This window comes from Scyliorhinus torazame, chromosome 5 (genome assembly GCF_047496885.1).
Source record: "Scyliorhinus torazame isolate Kashiwa2021f chromosome 5, sScyTor2.1, whole genome shotgun sequence".
NCBI classification, from domain to species: domain Eukaryota; kingdom Metazoa; phylum Chordata; class Chondrichthyes; order Carcharhiniformes; family Scyliorhinidae; genus Scyliorhinus; species Scyliorhinus torazame.
Genome location: NC_092711.1, coordinates 257,373,963 through 257,394,870, shown reverse-complemented (window position 1 = coordinate 257,394,870; position 20,908 = coordinate 257,373,963). Strand labels below are relative to the sequence as shown.

Here is a 20,908-nt window from a genome sequence, read left to right as displayed (position 1 = left end):
CACCACTCTGTCTTATATTCCACATAGGCTTCGTCTGTTCCCAGCCTTTTAGCCCTGACAAATGCCTCCTTTTTCTTTTTGACGAGGCCTACAATATCTCTCGTTATCCAAGGTTCCCGAAAATTGCCGTATTTATCCTTCTTCCTCCAAGTGTGGCCTAACTAAGGATCTATGCAGCTGTAACATGACTTGCCAATTCTTATACTCAATGCCCCGTCCAATGAAGGCAAGCATGCCGTATGCCTTCTTGACTACCTTCTCCACCTGTGTTGCCCCTTTCAGTGACCTGTGGACCTGTACTCCCAGATCTCTCTGACTTTCAATACTCTTCAGGGTTCTACCATTCACTGTATATTCCCTACCTGCATTAGACCTTCCAAAATGCATAACCTCACATTTGTCCGGATGAAACTCCATCTGCCATCTCTCCGCCCAAGTCTCCAAACAATCTAAATCCTGCTGTATCCTCGCACAGTCCTCATCGCTATCCGCAATTCCACTAACCTTTGTGTCGTCTGCAAACTTACTAATCAGACCAGTTACATTTTCCTCCAAATCATTTATATATACTACAAAGAGCAAAGGTCCCAGCACTGATCCCTGTGGAACACCACTGGTCACAGCCCTCCAATTAGAAAAGCATCCTTCCATTGCTACTCTCTGCCTTCTATGACCTAGCCAGTTCTGTATCCACCTTGCCAGCTCACCCCTGATCCCGTGTGACTTCACCTTTTGTACTAGTCTACCATGAGGGACCTTGTCAAAGGCCTTACTGAAGTCCATAGAGACAACATCCACTGCCCTACCTGCATCAATCATGTTTGTGACCTCCTCGAAAAACTCGATCAAGTTAGTGAGACACAACCTCCCCTTCACAAAACCATGCTGCCTCTCACTAATACGTCCATTTGCTTCCAAATGGGAGTAGATCCTGTCTCGAAGAATTCTCTCCAGTAATTTCCCTACCACTGAAGTAAGGCTCACGGCCTGTAGTTCCCTGGATTATCCTTGCTATCCTTCTTAAACAGAGGAACACCATTATTGGCTATTCTCCAGTCCTCCGGGACATCACCTGAAGACAGTGAGGATCCAAAGATTTCTGTCAAGGCCTCAGCAATTTCCTCTCCAACCTCCTTTAGTATTCTGGGGTAGATCCCATCAGTCCCTGGGGACTTATCTACCTTAATATTTTTTAAGACGCCCAACACCTCGTCTTTTTGGATCTCAATGTGACCCAGGCTATCTACACACCCTTCTCCAGACTCAACATCTACCAATTCCTTCTCTTTAGTGAATACTGATGCAAAGCATTCATTTAGTACCTCGCCCATTTCCTCTGGCTCCACACATAGATTCCCTTGCCTATCCTTCAGTGGGCCAACCCTTTCCCTGGCTTCCCTCTTGCTTTTTATGTACGTGTAAAAAGCCTTGGGATTTTCCTTAACCCTATTTGCCAATGACTTTTCGTGACCCCTTCTAGCCCTCCTGACTCCTTGCTTAAGTTCCTTCCTACTTTCCTTATATTCCACACAGGCTTCGTCTGTTCCCAGCCTTTTAGCCCTGACAAATGCCTCCTTTTTCTTTTTGACGAGGCCTACAATATCTCTCGTTATCCAAGGTTCCCGAAAATTGCCGTATTTATCCTTCTTCCTCACAGGAAGATGCCGGTCCTGAATTCCTTTCAACTGACACTTGAAAGCCTCCCACATGTCAGATGTTGATTTGCCCTCAAACATCTGCCCCCAATCTAGGCTCTTCAGTTCCCACCTAATATTGTTATAATTAGCCTTCCCCCAATTTAGCACATTCATACTAGGACCACTCTTATCCTTGTCCACCAGCATTTTAAAACTTACTGAATTGTGGTCACTCTTCCCGAAATGCTCCCCTACTGAAACTCCTACCACCTGGCCGGGCTCATTCCCCAATACCATGTCCAGTACCGCCCCTTCCCCAGTTGGACTGTCTACATATTGTTTTAAGAAACCCTCCTGGATGCTCCTTACAAACTCTGCCCCGTATAAGCCCTTGGCACTAAATGAGTCCCAGTCAATATTGGGGAAGTTGAAGTCTCCCATCACCACAACCCTGTTGTTTTTACTCTTTTCCAAAATCTGTCTACCTATCTGCTCCTCTATCTCCCGCTGGCTGTTGGGAGGCCTGTAGTAAACCCCCAACATTGTGACTGCACCCTTCTTATTCTACCCATATAGCCTCACTGCCCTCTGAGGGGTCCTTCCTTTGTACAGCTGTGATATCTTCCCTAACCAGTAGCGCAACTCCGCCACCCCTTTTACATCCCCCTCTATCCCGCCTGAAACATCTAAATCCTGGAACATTTAGCTGCCAATCATGCCCTTCCCTCAACCAGGCAACAATATCATAGTTCCAAGTACTAATCCAAGCTCTAAGTTCATCTGCCATAAACGTAATACCTCTTGCATTAAAACATATGCACTTCAGGCCACCAGACCCGCTGTGTTCAGAAACTTCTCCCTGTCTGCTCTGCCTCAGAGCCACACTGTCCCTATTCCCTAGTTCTCCCTCAATGCTCTCACCTTCTGACCTATTGCTCCCGTGCCCACCCCCTGCCATACTAGTTTAAACCCTCCCGTGTGACTCTAGCAAACCTCGCGGCCAGGATATTTATGCCTCTCCAGTTTAGATGCAACCCGTCCTTCTTATAAAGGTCACACCTGCCCCGGAAGAGCTCCCAGTGGTCCAGATAATGGAAACCCTTGCTCCTACACCAGCTGTTTAGTCACTTGTTTAGTTGCTCTATCTTCCTATTTCTAGCCTCACTGGTACGTTGCACAGGAAGTAATCTCGAGATTACAACCCTAGAGGTCCTGTCTTTTAACTTTCTGCCTAGCTCCCTGAACTCCTGCTGCAGGACCTCATGCCCCTTCCTGCCTGTGTCGTTAGTACCAATATGTACAACGACCTCTGCCTGTTTGCCCCCCCCCCCCCTTCAGGATGCCCTCTACCTGTTCGGAGACATCTTGGACCCTGGCACCAGGGAGGCAACATACCATCCTGGAGTCTCTTTCACGTCCACAGAAGCGCCTATCTGTGCCCCTGACTATAGAGTCCCCTATTACTATTGCTCTTCTGCGCTTTGACCCTCCCTTCTGAACATCAGAGCCAGCCGTGGTGCCACTGCTCTGGCTGCTGCTGTTTTCTCCTGATAGGCTATCCCCCCCGACAGTATCCAAAGGGGTATACCTGTTCAAGAGGGGCACAACCACAGGGGATTCCTGCACTGACTGCCTGCCCTTTCTGGTGGTCACCCATTTCTCTGCCTGCACCTTGGGTGTGACCACATTTATATAACTGCTACCTATGATGCTTTCCGCCACCTGCATGCTCCTAAGTGCATCCAATTGCTGCTCCAACCGAACCATGCGGTCTGTGAGGAGCTCCAGTTGGGTGCACTTTCCGCAGATGAAGCCATCCGGGACGATGGAAGCCTCCCGGACCTGCCACATCTCACAGTCAGAGCACTGCACCCCTATGACTGACATTGCATCAATTAATTAGTAAATTAAAGTTAAAAGGTCAAAAAAATATATATTTTTTTTAAAGTTACTGTTAACTATCTGTTTCCTAGCACTAGATTTCTACTATAAATGTGAAAGCTAAATACAGTACTCTCCGATCTCTGGCTTAGATACCCCTCTAAATTATAATTAAGTAATTATGTCTAATTAGTTAACAATGCTTAATTTTTTATATTTAGTGTAGATTCCCAACCAGCCACTGGGGTCACAGCTTTTCTGTGATGTCATTTCAGTCCACCCCCCCCCCCCCCAACACACACAATTTGAAAAGGTAATGAAAGTAAAAATGAGTAAAAATCACTTACTTACCTTCTGAGGGTCTCAGATGTTCCCAGGTTCTCTCCCTGACAGAGACTGCTCCTCCTTCTCCGAACGGCTCCCAAAACTCGGCCGCGATCTTTTTAAATCTTCGCTCCGACTCGCAGCTCCTGCGCTTTTTAAATCTCCGCTCCGACTCGCAGCTCCTACTCTTTTTAAATCTCTGCTCCGACTCGCAGCTCCTGCGCTTTTTAAATCTCCGCTCCGACTCGCAGCTCCTGCGCTTTTTAAATCTCTGCTCCGACTCGTAGCTCCCGCGCTTTTTTAATCTTCGCTCCGACTCGCAGCTCCTGCGCTTTTTAAATCTCCGCTCCGACTCGCAGCTCCCACTCTTTTTAAATCTCCGCTCCGACTCGCAGCTCCCGCTCTTTTTAAATCTCTGCTCCGACTCTCAGCTCCCGCGCTTTTTAAATCTCCGCTCCGACTCGCAGCTCCCGCTCTTTTTAAATCTCCGCTCCGACTCTCCGCTCCTGCGCTTTTTAAATCTCCGCTCCGACTCGCAGCTCCTGTGCTTTTTAAATCTTCGCTCCGACTCGCAGCTCCCGCGCTTTTTAAATCTCCGCTCCGACTCGCAGCTCCCGCACTTTTTAAATCTCTGCTCCGACTCGCAGCTCCCGCGCTTTTTAAATCTTCGCTCCGACTCGCAGCTCCTGCGCTTTTTAAATCTCCGCTCTGACTCGCAGCTCCCACTCTTTTTAAATCTCCGCTCCGACTCGCAGCTCCCGCTCTTTTTAAATCTCTGCTCCGACTCTCAGCTCCCGCGCTTTTTAAATCTCCGCTCCGACTCGCAGCTCCCGCTCTTTTTAAATCTCCGCTCCGACTCTCCGCTCCTGCGCTTTTTAAATCTCCGCTCCGACTCGCAGCTCCCACTCTTTTTAAATCTCCGCTCCGACTCGCAGCTCCTGTGCTTTTTAAATCTCCGCTCCGACTCGCAGCTCCCGCGCTTTTTAAATCTCCGCTCCGACTCGCAGCTCCCGCGCTTTTTAAATCTCCGCTCCGACTCTCAGCTCCCGCGCTTTTTAAATCTCCGCTCCGACTCTCCGCTCCTGCGCTTTTTAAATCTCCGCTCCGACTCGCAGCTCCCACTCTTTTTAAATCTCCGCTCCGACTCGCAGCTCCCGCGCTTTTTAAATCTTCGCTCCGACTCGCAGCTCCTGCGCTTTTTAAATCTCCGCTCTGACTCGCAGCTCCCACTCTTTTTAAATCTCCGCTCCGACTCGCAGCTCCCGCTCTTTTTAAATCTCTGCTCCGACTCTCAGCTCCCGCGCTTTTTAAATCTCCGCTCCGACTCGCAGCTCCCGCTCTTTTTAAATCTCCGCTCCGACTCTCCGCTCCTGCGCTTTTTAAATCTCCGCTCCGACTCGCAGCTCCCACTCTTTTTAAATCTCCGCTCCGACTCGCAGCTCCTGTGCTTTTTAAATCTCCGCTCCGACTCGCAGCTCCCGCGCTTTTTAAATCTCCACTCCGACTCTCAGCTCCCGCGCTTTTTAAATCTCCGCTCCGACTCGCAGCTCCCGCGCTTTTTAAATCTCCGCTCCGACTCGCAGCTCCCGCTCTTTTTAAATCTCTGCTCCGACTCTCAGCTCCCGCGCTTTTTAAATCTCCGCTCCGACTCGCAGCTCCCGCTCTTTTTAAATCTCCGCTCCGACTCTCCGCTCCTGCGCTTTTTAAATCTCCGCTCCGACTCGCAGCTCCCACTCTTTTTAAATCTCCGCTCCGACTCGCAGCTCCTGTGCTTTTTAAATCTCCGCTCCGACTCGCAGCTCCCGCGCTTTTTAAATCTCCGCTCCGACTCGCAGCTCCCGCGCTTTTTAAATCTCCGCTCCGACTCGCAGCTCCCGCGCTTTTTAAATCTCCGCTCCGACTCGCAGCTCCCGCGCTTTTTAAATCTCCGCTCCGACTCGCAGCTCCCGCGCTTTTTAAATCTCCGCTCCGACTCGCAGCTCCCGCGCTTTTTAAATCTCCGCTCCGACTCGCAGCTCCCGCGCTTTTTAAATCTCCGCTCCGACTCGCAGCTCCCGCTCTTTTTAAATCTCGGCTCCGACTCGCAGCTCCCACTCTTTTTAAATCTCCGCTCCGACTCGCAGCTCCCGCTCTTTTTAAATCTCCGCTCCGACTCGCAGCTCCCGCGCTTTTTAAAACACCGCTCCGACTCGCAGTTCCCGCTCTTTTTAAATCGCAGCAACACACCCCTGCTTCTATACTCAAAACCTCTTGCAATGAAGGCCAACATACCATTAGCCTTCTTTACCGCCTGCTGCACCTGCATGCTTACCTTCAGCGAATGGTGAACAAGGACACCCAGATCCTGCTGCACACTCCCCTCTCCCAATTTACAACCATTCAGGTAGTAATCTGCCTTTCTGTTTTTGCTTCCAAAATGAATAACCTCACACTTATCCAAATTATACTGCATCTGCCATTGGTTTGCCCACTCGCACAACCTGTCCAGATCTTGCTGTAGGATCCCTGCATCCTTGTTACAGTTCACCCTCCCACCTAATTTGGTAACATCTTCAAACTTTGAGATGTTACATTTTGTTCCCTCATCCACATCATTAATGTATATTGTGAAGAGCTGGGGTCCCAGCACCGATCACTGTGGTACCCCACTGGTTACCCAGCCTGCCAATTTGAAAAGGTCACATTAATCCCTAATCTTTGTTTCCTCTCTGCCAACCAGATTTCTATCCACCTCAATACATTTCCCCCAATCCTAAGCGCTTTAATTTTGCACAATAATCTCTTATGCGAAACTTTGTTAAACGCCTTCTGAAAATCCAAATACACCACTTCGACTGGCTCCCCCTTGTCGACTGTACTGGTTACCTCTTCAAAGAATTCCAACAGATTTGTCAAGCATGATTTTCCCTTCATAAATCCACGCTGACTCTGACTGATCCTGCCACTGCTTTCTAAATGTTCCGCTATAAAGTCCTTGATAATGAGTTCAAGCATTTTCCCTACGACCGATATTAGGCTTACTGGTCTATAATTCCCTGCTTTCTCTCTACCTCCCTTTTTGAATATCGAAGTGACGTGAGCTACCCTCCAATCTGCAGGGACAGTTCCAGAGTCTATAGAATCCTGGAAGGTGACCACCAATGCATCCACTATTTCCAGAGCCACCTCCTTAAGCACTCTGGGATGCAGATTCTCAGGCCCTGGGGATTTATCCTCTTTCAATCCCATCAATTATGTCAGTGTAATGTATTGTTGTGATCTTCAAATGGATTTTAAAAAAGCAAAGTGTACACAGGACCAAGTTGAAAATGGATCTTCAGACATGGTGGTCACTCATGCAGGTGGAGGCAGATTTGGAGTTTGTTTCCTCCTCATGTGACTCAGTAGATCTTTTGGGGTACAGCATTGACCTCCCCAAACCAGGAAAGGGGACAAAAAGAATCTTAACATTTTTTTTAAAATTTAGAGTACCCAAATTATTTTTTTCCAATTCGGGGGTGATTTAGCATGGCCAATGCACCTACCCTGTACATCTTTGGGTTGTGAGGGTGAGACACACGCAGACACGGGGAGAATGTGCAAACTCCACACGTACAGTGATGCGGAGCCGGGATCGAACCCGAGTCCTCAGCGCCGTGAGGCAGGCACCCCAAAAAAGAATCTAACTCAAAGGACAGCTAATTACTGAATGACACTTTGCTCAGAACACCTCAGAATCTCAGAACACCTCAAGCCAATAATACAAGATCAGAGCATAGAACAGCTCTGCTAGCCAGATAACTGGACAGGTCCAAAAGTGACAAAGCTGCAGGGTTGTAAAGGAGTGAAGTAGGCGCAAGCTACACATTTTACTGGATTGGCAAGTCCATGGACCAGCCTTGGCGATTAGGTATGGGCTATCTGAATTGGTATGCAAGCTTGACGTACTTACCAAGGTTATCACTGGCCAAGTAATGGCACTTTGAAGTTCTGCCAGAAACACCGATTGGCTAATTGTACGGCTGCAGCATTCTGAACCTTGGGCAAAGTGGTTAACAAGCAGCTAAATATTCTTCAGAGTGTGTGCCATGAGAGCACAATGGTTGGCAAATGAGACCTTTGTGCAAGCCTTGAGCTTTTACAGATTGAAACATTTGCCATCTGTCCTGAGCTAATGCAATACCGATCAGCACCTGTGCACCAACAATAACACACAGATGGGGGTCAGAGAGGTTATTCCACAACAGTCTCAGTAGGATTGGTGGGGGAATACCGCACCAGGACAAATGCATCATCCTTGTTGATTGCAAGCCCATGTTGGCACAGATACGAATGCATTTGGGGCGCATTGGGACACCATAGCATTGGAGAGTAAACCCCAATGTCCAGATTCCCTCTAGGTGCAGCGAGTTAGACCTTATCATCACAAATACAATCTTCCAACAGATTGTGGTTAAACTGCAAACAACGTGAATGCACCCCAGATCTAAACATTGTCACACATTGGACTACATTAATGTACAACAGAGAGACCTAATGGAAGTGTGCTTTACTCACTGTCTTAAAAATGCTGAACGTTGGTCAGACCATTTGCTTGTCTGGAGCATCCTGTCCTTGAAGATAACACCTATAGCACTATGACATAAAATCAAACCACAAAGGAAATTTGATGTAACTATTCTAAAGATTCTGGTAAGAGACAGGAACTGAAAGGGAAATTATAAACCAAGCTTGCTGGTATCGCAGAAGATAACCTAGACATTGAAGATCCTAGAAGAGGTTAAGGAATGTCGCTCATGCAAAGGGAAGCACCAAGAAAGTTCAACAAGAATGACCAAGATATTGCCATGTTCACAGATCCTACATTTATGACAAACATATCACCAGCAAGAAAAGTCATACCATCTAGCAAACACATGCTATAGGCCAAAATAAGAGATGAAGAACCAATGATGGGAGAATGAGGCAGCAGAGCTTCAGGGAGATGCCCAAAGTTATCTGTGAAGATCTCCAATTGGTCTGAGGCCCCAAAACTAAGGGTACGACATCCATCCTCTCAGCAAACATTAATCAGCTCCTGATGAGCAGGTATGAGATTCTCTCTCATTGGGCATTGCATTGTGATTATCTTCTGAACTAAGAATCCACAGTGTGTGAAGACGTGATGAATCATTTCTACAATGTTCTGTTCTGGATCAGCTTGCCCTCCATGCATCTCGAGTTCAAATCACCAAGGGTAAATCTCTGCGTGCTGATGGCAAGTTTCAAATAAGAAGGTGCTAACATGGCTCAGAATCTCTCAAGCCTTTTCTGCTCAGCATGGGACCAGGACTTGTGCCTCAAGAATACAAGGATGATTCATTTACAAATTTACAAACTCACCTGCACCCAGAGCACAGTGTGGTTTTTGTGCTGGACAAGGAACAGGTAACATGATCTTTTGTGGTGCATCAAATTCAAGGAAAATCCCATGAACAGAACAAAGATTTCTACATTATGTTCATTGACTACCCAAGACCTTTTGACACAGTAAACTGTGACGACCTGTGGAAGATGCTGTTTAAATCTGACTGCCCTAAGATGATGATCAGGGTCATCTGCTCCTTTTAGGTGATATAGAATAGTGTCCAATGCCTTTCCTGTCATCAGTGACATCAAAAAAGGCTGTGTTGTGGCTCTGATTCTGTGTGCTGACTGGTTTTCAGTTGTGCTGTTGGATGCACTCAAGGTTCTTAACAATGGAGTACACATTTAGCTCAGGACAGATGGCAACTGTTTCAATAGGTAAAAGCTCAAGGCTTGCACAAAGGTCTTCGTTTGCCAACCATTGTGCTTTCATGGCACACACTCTGAAGAATATTTAGCTGCTTGTTAACCATTTTGCCCAAGCTTCAGAATGCTGCAGCCGTACAATTAACCTGAAAAAGGCAGATTTTTAAACCAACCTACTCCTGGCCACAAACTCTAAGATCCTACAGTCACAATTAACAATACATCCCTGCACTGAGTTCCAAGGTTCTACTATCTTGAGAGTACCCTCTTCAACAACAATGTCTACTGGGGTAGTTGTATCAGCCAATCTTGGAGCCTGTAAGTTGGACCCCATTACATTGTGTGTGTGTAAGGGGGGGGGGGGGGGTGGGAAGAGAGAGAGAGAGAGAGAGAACAACCCTAGAGTCATCAAACAATCTCAGCACTTTGAGGAGAACAGAGTCGGTCCTTGCAGGACAAGTGTGAAAACCACAAAGCCAATGTCTTCACCTACCCGTCGCAACAGTGACTTCATCTGTAATATCTGCAATTGGATCTGTAAATTCATCCATCAAAGAGTTGGGAAATCCCACACGTTTGTTATCTACCATGGCAATTGTGATTTTTGTTCTGCCCTGAAGGACGTAACTAAAATTATTGTTTTAAAACCGAATGGGGATTTCGTTTTACACCTTCAGTCAAACATTTGGCGATGGAGCTGTGTTTTTTGAGTTCAAGCTCAAACTTGAGCATTGGGTTCACTGCAGCTAGAGGCTTACCTTGATGCTCAGCTATGTATAGCTCCCACTCACGGCAGCTGTACATAAGCTGATCCCAGCTCTCTAATTTAGGTATTTACTCTCTTAGCATTTTCTTTCTTTTTTTTTTGGAAATATATTTTATTGAAGTTTTTCAAACAAAGATTTTCCGTTTTTACAACTTAATAAAGGAATATACATTAAACGTTATTTAAATAATATCTTAAACTAACAACAGATGGAAAAAGAAATAAACAAAAAGCAAATATCAACAACTAACTAAGAAAAAACAAGAACACAAAATAATCCCCCCCCCTCCCCCCTGGGTTGCTGCTGCTGTCTTTTCTGTTTTTCCATTATCGTTCCGCGAGATAGTCAAGGAACGGTTGCCACCGCCTGGTGAACCCCTGAGCCGATCCTCTCAACGCATATTTTATTCGTTCCAGTCGTATGAACCCTGCCATGTCGTTTATCCAGGCCTTCACACCCGGGGGCTTCGCTTCTTTCCACATAAGTAGAATCCTTCGCCGGGCTACTAGGGACGCAAAGGCCAAGACATCGGCCTCTTTCGCCTCCTGCACTCCCGGTTCTTCTGCAACCCCAAATATAGCCAACCCCCAGCTTGGTTTGACCCGGACCCCCACCACCTTTGAGATCACTCTTGCCACACCCTCCCAGAACTCATGCAGTGCCGGACACGACCAGAACATGAGTGTGGTTCGCTGAGCTTCCCGAGCATCTCCCACACCTGTCCTCCACCCCAAAAAACCTGCTCAGTCTTGCTCCCGTCATATGCGCTCTGTGTAGAACCTTAAATTGAATCAGGCTAAGCCTGGCACACGAGGACGAGGAATTTACCCTACTTCGGGCATCTGCCCACAGCCCCTCCTCAATCTCTTCCCTTCAGCTCCTCTACTATCGTCTCCCCCTCGTCTCTCATCTCCCTGTATATTTCGGACACTTTACCTTCTCCAACCCATGCCCCCGAAATCACTCTATCCTGGACCCCTTGCGTCGGGAGCCGCGGAAATTCCCTCACCTGTTGCCTCGTAAATGCCCTCCTCTTGGCATTTTCTGATTGCAAGCTATCTTAAAAATAAATCTATTCGCATCATATTTGCACGGGAGCACTTGTCAGTGGTGATAGCTAATTGCTTATGCCAGCAGTAAGCTAACATAAGATGATTTTACTCAGCAGACTGACTCTCAGAAAAGTAACCATGTTGCTGCTCACAATTATTTTTGTGCTGTGCAGCCAGTTTTCCTGTAAAGTAACCATGCTGTGGGCACCAGCTGGTTATGACATTTTGATCAGTGCATATGCATAGAGCACTGTCATTCTAATGTTGCATCAAATCTTATCGGCTAAATGTTTAGCACGCAATGGACTACTTCAAAGTCATCAATGTTGTCATATGGGCACTTATCACTGTCAGCAATAAAGGGTATTCTTGGCGCATAAGGCCTATTGCAATTCTGGCTTGATCTCAAGCTTCAGCATTTGTTCAACGTACTGATGACTCAATGCCCATTACACATTGAGGTTGGCATGGTAGCAACGTGATTGACAGAAAAGCTGTCAATCTTCAACCGTATTTGTGGTACACGTCTTGTATATGAATCATGACATTCAAGCACATTTACAATCCATTGCCTGTTGTTTACCACTCTTGCTTTTAGCCTTGTCTTATCATTTTATGGCATTACTGTACATCACATTTTCCTTCTTTTATTTCTTTGTCAGCACTAAAATGACATTTTTCTGCGGTCTTTCTATCTGTACTCTGGCAGGCTCTGCTTTGTAGTGATATTATGGTTGTGCTGTAATTCACTGACTGACCACTGGTATAGTATAGTATATACTCATTAATATATGTGAATGTTAGAGTCAGGTGACCTCAGACTGACTAGGGAGCTGGGAGAGAGGTTGTTTGTGCACAATCATACTGTTATTCATCTGTTGTTTTGTATATATTTGACCCACAGTTAATGTTTTGTTTTGTTTTTGAAATGTTTTATTTAAAACAAATTTGTAACATTTACAGGGAGAGAAAAAAAGGCCCTATGCAAAGAGCCTTAACATAGTGAAAATGAACAGTGGGAAAGAATAAACATGTTAATAAGGCACTTCCCCTATCAGCTCTGTTTGGCCATGCCACACGTGTTCAACTAAACTAATGTGGCTCTAACCCCCACCCCCTTCTCGGGTGCTGCTGCTGTTGGTTGGTTTTCTGCACTTTCTCCCGCGGGGGGATCCCTGGTCACCCCCCCCCTTGACCACTTAAGTCTCCTCTGCTCTACTTCTCAGCTACCTCTGCCCCCCCCCCCCCCCGACCTCCCCAGCCCCCCCCGAGGCCTGACCTGCCAGGTCAGCCCTGCGCTTGGCCCTAGCCCGCCCCTCCTCCTACTCTCCCTGGTGCCCCCTGACCTACGCTGGCTACGCTGACCCCTGCCCTTGGCGCCTGACTGTCTCCCGCCTGTGTGCTCGGGCCCTCCCCCCACACACCAAGGACCCATTAACCTGATTGTATCTCACCGTGCCGTTTCAAGTCCTTTAACCAGCCACTAGCACATCCCCCTATCAGAGGCCCCGATCTCCCGCCAAAAGATACCAAGTGCAGGGCACCTCTCTCCCCCTCTCTCTCTTTCCCCCCCCCCCCCCCCCCCATTGCAATCTCCCAAAAACATCCTAAGCAGTACGCCCTCCCGCCCCCGCTCTCTGTCCAGGCTGAAACAATCTTGGATAAAATATTACAGTCCAGGATAATTTAACAAACCACCAGCACACAAAAGCTCTGTGAGCCCAGAGTCCTTTAGTTCAAGTCCAGCTTTTAATAAAAGTCCACTCCTAGTCAGAGCAAGTTAGGTTAACAGACCACCGCCACTGTACAGCACTGAGAAAACTAACTGCCCGCTAGTTCAAGTCCAGCTTCTTATCTTTAATGAAAGCCCAAACCTGTTCTGGTGTCTCAAAGTAGTGATGGAGTTCCTCAAACTTAACCCAAAGCTTCGCAGGATACAGCATTCCAAACCTCACCTTTTTGTAGAGGGCTGCTTTTACCTTGATGAATCCTAGACGCCTCTTGGCCAGCTCCGTTCCCAAGTCCTGGTAAATGCGCACCTCGCAGTTCTCCCATCTGCTGCTCCTCTCCGCATTGGCCCATCGCAGCACACGTTCCCTGTCAGCCAGCCAGTGAAAGCGGACCACCAAGGCCCTCGGTCGGTCGCCCGTCCCGGGCTTCCTTGCGGGGGCTCTATGCACCCCATCCAACTCCAGGGATCAAGGGAAGGCCTCCGGTCCCATCAGTGCCTCGAGCATACCCATCATGTATGCACCCACATCTGATCCCTCGCAGCCCTCCGGGAGGCCAACGATCCTCAAATTCTGCTTCCTGGCTCTGTTCCCCAGCTCTTCAAGCTGCTCCTGCATCCTCCTCTGGCGGGAGTTCAGCTCCTCCACCTCGTGCTCCAGCTCTGTTACCGTGTCCGCCTGGCTGGAGAGCTTCACCTTGACCTCCCTGAGCGCCTTCTCTTGGACGGCCTGTGTCTTGACCATTCGGTCCATTACCGCCCTGATCGGGTCCAACGTGTCCCTCTTCAGTTCGGCGAAACAATTCCTGAAGAGCTCCATCTGTTGCTCTCTTGGCCAATGGGCCTCCGCTCCTTGGTCCCTGCCGTCTGCCATGCATCGCCGCCCAGTCTGTGGTCCCCGCTGCTCCCGCTTCAATCCTTGCTGCTCCACTCGACCACTTCTGGTCCAGCTGTCCATACCCCGGGGGGAAAGCTTCTTCCCTATCGTCCCACCTATTCAGGTCGCCAGGTCCCGGAAAAGTCCGTTGGAAAAGGTCCGTTTGCCCATCGCGGGCGGGAGCGATCCGACCTGCGACCTGCTTCCTAGAGGGCACCACCGGAAGTCGACCCACAGTTAATGTTAATAAATCATTTATAGCTTTAGCTATAAATGTTCAGCATGGTAGCACAGTGGGTAGCACTATTGCTTAACAGCTCCAGGGTCCCAGATTCAATTCCTGGCTTGGGTCACTGTCTGTGTGGAGTCTGCACGTTCTCCCTGTGTCTGCATGAGTTTCCTCCGGGTCTCCGATTTCCATCACAAGTCCCGAAAGACGTGCTGTTAGGTAATTTGGACATTCTGAATTCTCCCTCTGTGTACCCGAACAGGCGCCAGAATGTGGCGACTAGGGGCTTTTCACAGTAACTTCATTGCAGTGTTAATGTAAGCCTACTTGTCACAATAATGATTATTATTATTACACACTCGAAAGGTTTAGTGAGTTACTTCGCTAAATGCATGTGTGGACTGCTTCACCAAGTCTGTGTTGTAGTTCTGATTGTATAGCTGTTTTGCAAAGCTACATGGATGACAAGGCAAAACTTCTCTCTGCTACTATGCATTCACTGTGACTCCATCCCAAATATGATCAGTTAAATAATATAGATGACTGCCTGCACTAATAACACCCAAACAGGGGCACTAATGTCCCCAGGGCAGGCATATCAGAACCACCTCCAACTGAAAATTCCAGTCCCAGTCACACACCATTCTGACTTCAACATATATTTCCATTCCTTCACTATCACAGGGTCAAAATCCTGGAACTCCTCACCTAATAGCACTGAGAGTTCCTTCACCTGCATAAGTTCAAGAAAGCAGCTCAATCCTACTTTCTTGAGGCCAATTAGGGATGGGCAATAAATGCTGGCCTTGCTTGCAAAGCTTCCATTTACCATGTGAATGAATAATCTTTTTAAACTGGAAAGGCACTAAACTGCTTCACCTTGAAGATCAGAAAGTACTTTTTTTTTTTAAATCTCTGCTCTGAGTGAGTCACTTACTGCGAGTGGTGATGGATGTTATCTGTACAGACTTCAAAAGGCATTTGGTATGATGCCAAATGAGATTATTTACAAAAGTAAAAATACATGGAATTGGAGGTCACCTTTGTGATATTGGTTAGTGACTGGTAGGAGACGGACAAAACAAACCAATGGAATTTACTCTGATTTGCTAGGTCATTAGGAGTCTGGGATCAGTACATGATCAGCATATAGACTGATGTCATAAGTGGGAACATTGTTGTGGACTTTCACCTATAGCATGGTTGAGCACCAAGCTCCATCTCCAACTCCAGTGGTATTCTTCCAGAGATCTGTATTCAGCCTCAACTCTTCACCATAGTATCCAATTACGTGGGTGAATGAATAGATGACTCTAAATGAGGAGGCACAGTAAATGATGCAGATGGGAGAAGAAAGTAGTGGAAACTCATCTGGGTATTGCAGTTTTGGGTGCCTCAACTCCAGAAGAATGTATTGGCCATGTAATGGGTACGGCACAAATAGTTATGAGGCCATAAACTTTGTTTGAATTCCCATAAGCTTAGAGAAGTGATATAATTGAAGTGCTTAACAAATATTATGTGACGCAGTGGGGGTAGAGACACAGAAGTTATCTCCCCAGAACCCAGGATTCAGGACAAGGGGGTATGTTTTGCAATTAAACCATTTAGAAGTAAAATCAAGAACATTTTCTTCACAAATTTTCAAGCCTGAAATGGTTGAATGTTTCTCAGGTAAAGGTATTATCAAGCCTGCTTTTGAACATAAGATATGAAATAGGAGCAACTAAAGGCTATATGCCCCCTCAAGCTTGCTCTGCTATTCAATACAATCCTCACAATTTATCAACTCTTATTTTTCTGCCCACTTCCTATATCCCTCAATTCCCAGAATGACCAAACATCTGTCTGAAGAGTCATATGGACTTGAAACGTTAACTCTATTTCTCTCTCCACAGATGTTGCCAGGTCTGCTGAGTTTATCCAGCATTTACTGTTTTTATTCCAAAGATTCACAACCTTTTGAGTGAAGAAATTTCTCCTAATTTCAATCCTAAATGACCAACCTCTTATCCTTGTTCTAGATTCCTCGGCCAGTGGAAATAATCTCTGTATCTCTGTCCCTTCAGGAAATTTAACATTTCAGTAAGATCATCTCTCATTGTTCAGAATCCCAGAAATTACTCCAATTTCCTCAGCTTCTCATTATAGGAGAACCCTATTATTCCAGGAACCAAGTTAATGAACCCTTACTATCTCCAAAGCAGGTATATCCATATAGATATGGAGACCAAAATTGCACATACTATTCCAGATGTGGGCTCCCCAAAGCCCCCTGTACAATTGTAGCAAAACTTCCTCATTTTTGTACTCCAATCCCTTTGCAAGAAAAGCCAATGTGCCATTTACCGTGTACTTGCATGCTAATTCTCTGAGGTCCTTGTATGAGTTTACCCAACTTTTCTGAAAGCAGGTCCAGATGAATATCCATCAAGTGTTTCATTGTCCAGCTTCCCATGTAGAAATAGAAGCATTGGGCAGAATTCTCTGTTTAGGAGACTATGTTCTCGACCAGAGCTGAATTGCACCAGTTTATGATCGCTTGCGGTTGCAAAGTGGGATGCAATTCAGGGTTCGCCCCTCCAGGGACTCCTGCAATAGGGGGACCCCCCCCCACCCCCACCCCTCTTTCCCCCCCCCCCCCCAGGGATTCCTGTAATAGGGGAATCCCCCAGGATTTAATAGTGGGGGCCTCCCACAGTGACCCGCTGCCTAAAGGAAACTGAGCGGGTAGTGTATTGTTGGGTGATTCGTGCCTATGTGATTCTTGGCCGCGGGGACTGGAGAATCATGGGAGGCCAGAGCATAGGGTGCCTGACCCACTAATTAGATGCAAATGGGTTATTTCAGATCCCTCCCTCCCGAACTTCAGATTTTACAGTTAAGCCCATGGTTCAATGTCCGGGAAGTGTAGCTAATAAATTATTGAATAGCCGAAGGAATTTTATTTACTTCCAGTTGAAAAAAGAATTTCAAGTGTTTTACATACTGCAAACTCTTAATTTTACACTTAACTTTGTTATATATTACTAGATTTGTAAATTAAATCAGTAATTTACTTGTAATTCGGCATGAACAGAGTGAATGCATAAGGTGCCATGAGATTAAGGAAGATGATGGGCGGGATTCTCTGATTCTGAGACTAAATGTTGACGCTGTCGTAAACGCCATCGCGTTTCACGACGGCGTCAACATGCCCTCAGGAGCAGCGATTCTGACCCCTACAGGGGGCCAGCACGGCACTGGAGAGCCCATGCAACTCCAGCTGCCGATGCCGGCGTCAAATGAATGCTGCGGGTCTGCGCATGCGCCCTGCGACCGGCGCCAATGCACGCATGAACAGTGGCTCCCTTCTCCGCGCTGGCCCCGACGCAACATGGCATTGGGCTACAGAGGCGGTGTGGAGCATAAAAGGCCCCCAGCCCGAGAGGCCGGCCCGTCGAACGGTAGGCCCCAATCGCGGGCCAGGCCACAGAGGAGGCCGCCCCCCGATGCATGCACGCTGAGGTCCTGCCATTGTGAGACCACACATGGACGGCGCCGGCTTAACTCGGATTTCTGCTGCCGCTCGGCCCATCCCGGGCGGAGAATTGCCGGGGGGGCCGTGTAGAGCAGCCCCCGACCGGCGGCGCGCCGACCGCGCTTGCGCCAATGGCACCGATTCTACGCTCTCCGGAGAATCGGCGTGGGGGCGGCGTCGTGCGATTCTCTGGCTTGGCGTGGGCTGAGAGAATCCCGCCCGATGTGTTTAATAGGTCTTGGAAAATTTTACAGGAACAATTTTCACCACAAAGTTTGCTCTTAATAGACCTCAACTTGCACAAGTTACCAAGACTTTTTAGTTGTTTGCCAGATCCAGTCATTTAGTATGAGAAGAAAGAAGCATTACAAATATGCTTGAAAATCACTTGTCAATAGCAGTAATTGGGCAAAGATAAAACGTGAGAAATTTGCTGATGGTTTTTCCTCTCCATCACACAATACACTGTAAGGATACTTTTGGAACAGTGAGAGGGTAATTAACCTACATCGGAAACATGATCATATCAAATTGGCAGCCCACTTTACAACAAATCCAACCGGGCAGAAAAAATTCCAATTATCTTTTCTATTGAAGTCAATGGAACCAAAAACTGGCTATAGTGTGCAAACAGCCTGCCAATTCACCAGGGGCCCATTTCACACTACTGAGAGCAAATTTCACCTGCAGTGGTTTTACAGTCAATGTGGCGGAGACAGAGGATCCTGAGGCAGAGAGGAGAAATATTTGGCTTTTTACCATTACTGGCTGCATAGCTACGTGGTGAACAGCATTAAGAGCACAGGATGAAATTCTAAAGGATCCCTTTGAAGTGTGTCTGATAAATTATTGAATAGCTGAATAGTTTCATCTGAAAAAATAATTTCAAGTGTTTTACGCACAGCAAACTCTTAAGTTTAAACTTAACTTAGTTACATATTACTAGATTTGTAATTATTTCAGTAATTTACTTATAATTCGGTATGAATAGAGCAAATGCATAAGCTGCCAAGTGATAGGAAGGTTTTTCATTCCCTGATTTTACCACTCATGATTTGTGTTAGAATGATAAACACTGGGGAATTTACTGCAATTTATCCATGGGCAATTCCTGGTTACTATGGTTACTGTTGCAGTTTGAAAAGCTTCTTGCTACTTTCGGTAAGAAAACTGAGATCCGAGTCCTTTAAACTCCACTATTATAAGTTGATGTATTGATTATCCTCAACCATATAATTTGCTTATTGAAGAACAAAAAGTATGTCTATTACATTATGCCAAGTTGGAAATTGGAAAATATCAGCTGGAAAAGCTTGTATAAGCTAAACTATTTCCAAATGTATTTACAAATGATCATCAGCAACAGTATAAATAAGGTACTCTGAAGTACACTCAGTACCATGTGGACAGTTTATAAAGCATTTTGTCACCTATTCCCTCCAGGCAAACATTTGGAAAGACAGTAGTGTTTATAGAGCTCAATACACATTCTCTTCATACAATGTTGGCAATGAACAGAAATTGATGAGCCCTTGAATTTATTTAGCTGTGAGGATATATTCCCCTTAGTATTTTCAAGGAACTTAGCACTCAATCATCAGGCTTGATGGCATCGATGAAATTGAAGCAACAATGGGGACCTAAAAATACAAATGGGAAATCAGTGATAAGAAAATTTAGAACCAAGGTAATAGAGGAAAACATATCCATGGTTTTTGAAATACCATCAGATGCCATAGTGGATGAGTGAAAGTATGAGTGGCACGAACTTTGAGGAGCCAGCTGGATTCTTCTCAGCCCCATAAGATTTTATGACCACCTCTATTGTATCTGCCAATAATAATTATTGGTACTCTTCAGTTCCACTGTTACAGACACACAGGCAACATGGTGGATTGATGTTGGCTCTTAAGGAGCAAATAGGTCTTCAGTTACTGCAGGAACTCTTGAATGAAATGTCACTGCCTCAGTCGTGAAATGTTGAAATATTGTATAATGATAGTGTGTACTTCCCTTTAATTTTATTGTGCCTTCAGATCCCAAGCACCCAGTCTCGCTATAAGCCACATTCAGAAGCGAGTTTGTCATTGGTTTGACACTATTCACTCGGGTTATTCTCCACCTGGCGTACATCCCGCTATGCAGGGAGAATAGCATGATAACGGGAATCACACTAGGAACAGATTGCCATGCTTCCTGGCCTGCTGCAGGTGACGTAAACTGGTTCACTCCCTCACTGGGTGTGAAGCAGATTTGCATATTTAATTAAGCTCTGGGGAATGGTGTCCTTGCAGTGAAGCAGTTTGGGAACAGTGTCCTCAAAGTTAGGATCGCAGTGAAGCAGTCTGGGAGCGGTGTCCTTGCAGTCAGCGTCACAGTGAAGCTGTCTTGGAATGGTGCCCTCGCAGTCAGTGTCACACTTGAAGCAGTCTGGGGACGGTGTCTGTGTAGTCAGCATCGCAAAGAAGCAATCTGGGAACGGTGTTCTATTAATCAGCATCACAGTGAAGCAATCTGGAAACGGTGTCCTCGCAGTCAGTGTTAAACTTGAAGCAGTCTGGGGACGGTGTCCATGCAGTCAGCATTGCAGAGAAGCAGTTGTGTTTTTTATTTTGGAAGAAGTTATTCACTGAGAAACAACACAAATAAGTGAAAGTCAGGTCATTATAATAAAGTAATATAAGTAAGCAAAGTAGGGTAAGGAAAGTAAAGTTAGTGTAACAAGGTAAGTTAATAGGATTCTTACATCAGCATATTTTTTTTTAAGGGAGTAAATAAGGGTCTTCAGGGTAGTCATGGCAGGAGAGTTCATACCAGTGATATGCTGCTCCTGTGCTATGTGGCAAATCATAGCAGCTTCAGTCGTCCTTGGTGACGACATGAGCAGGAACTGTGTGCAACTGTAGCTACTGGCAAACCGCAATTCGGAGCTGGATCTGAGGGTGGATTCACTGTGGAGAATCTGCAATGCTTAGCAAGTCATGGACAGCACATTCAGTGAGATGGTCAATCTCCAGGTGAAGATTGTACAGGTAGAAAAAAGGTAGTGGCCATCCCCCTTTTAACAGATATATCATTTGGATATGTTGGGGGAGATGACTGTGCAGTGGAAAGCAGGGCAGCCAACTTCATCGCACAATC

General features: G+C 46.4%; 1 protein-coding gene across 3 annotated transcripts in view; it reads left to right on the top strand.

The window, feature by feature from the left end:
• Positions 1 to 20,908, top strand: part of mid2 (midline 2) — a 306,551-nt gene that overhangs the window by 206,419 nt on the left and 79,224 nt on the right. The window lies entirely within an intron of this gene.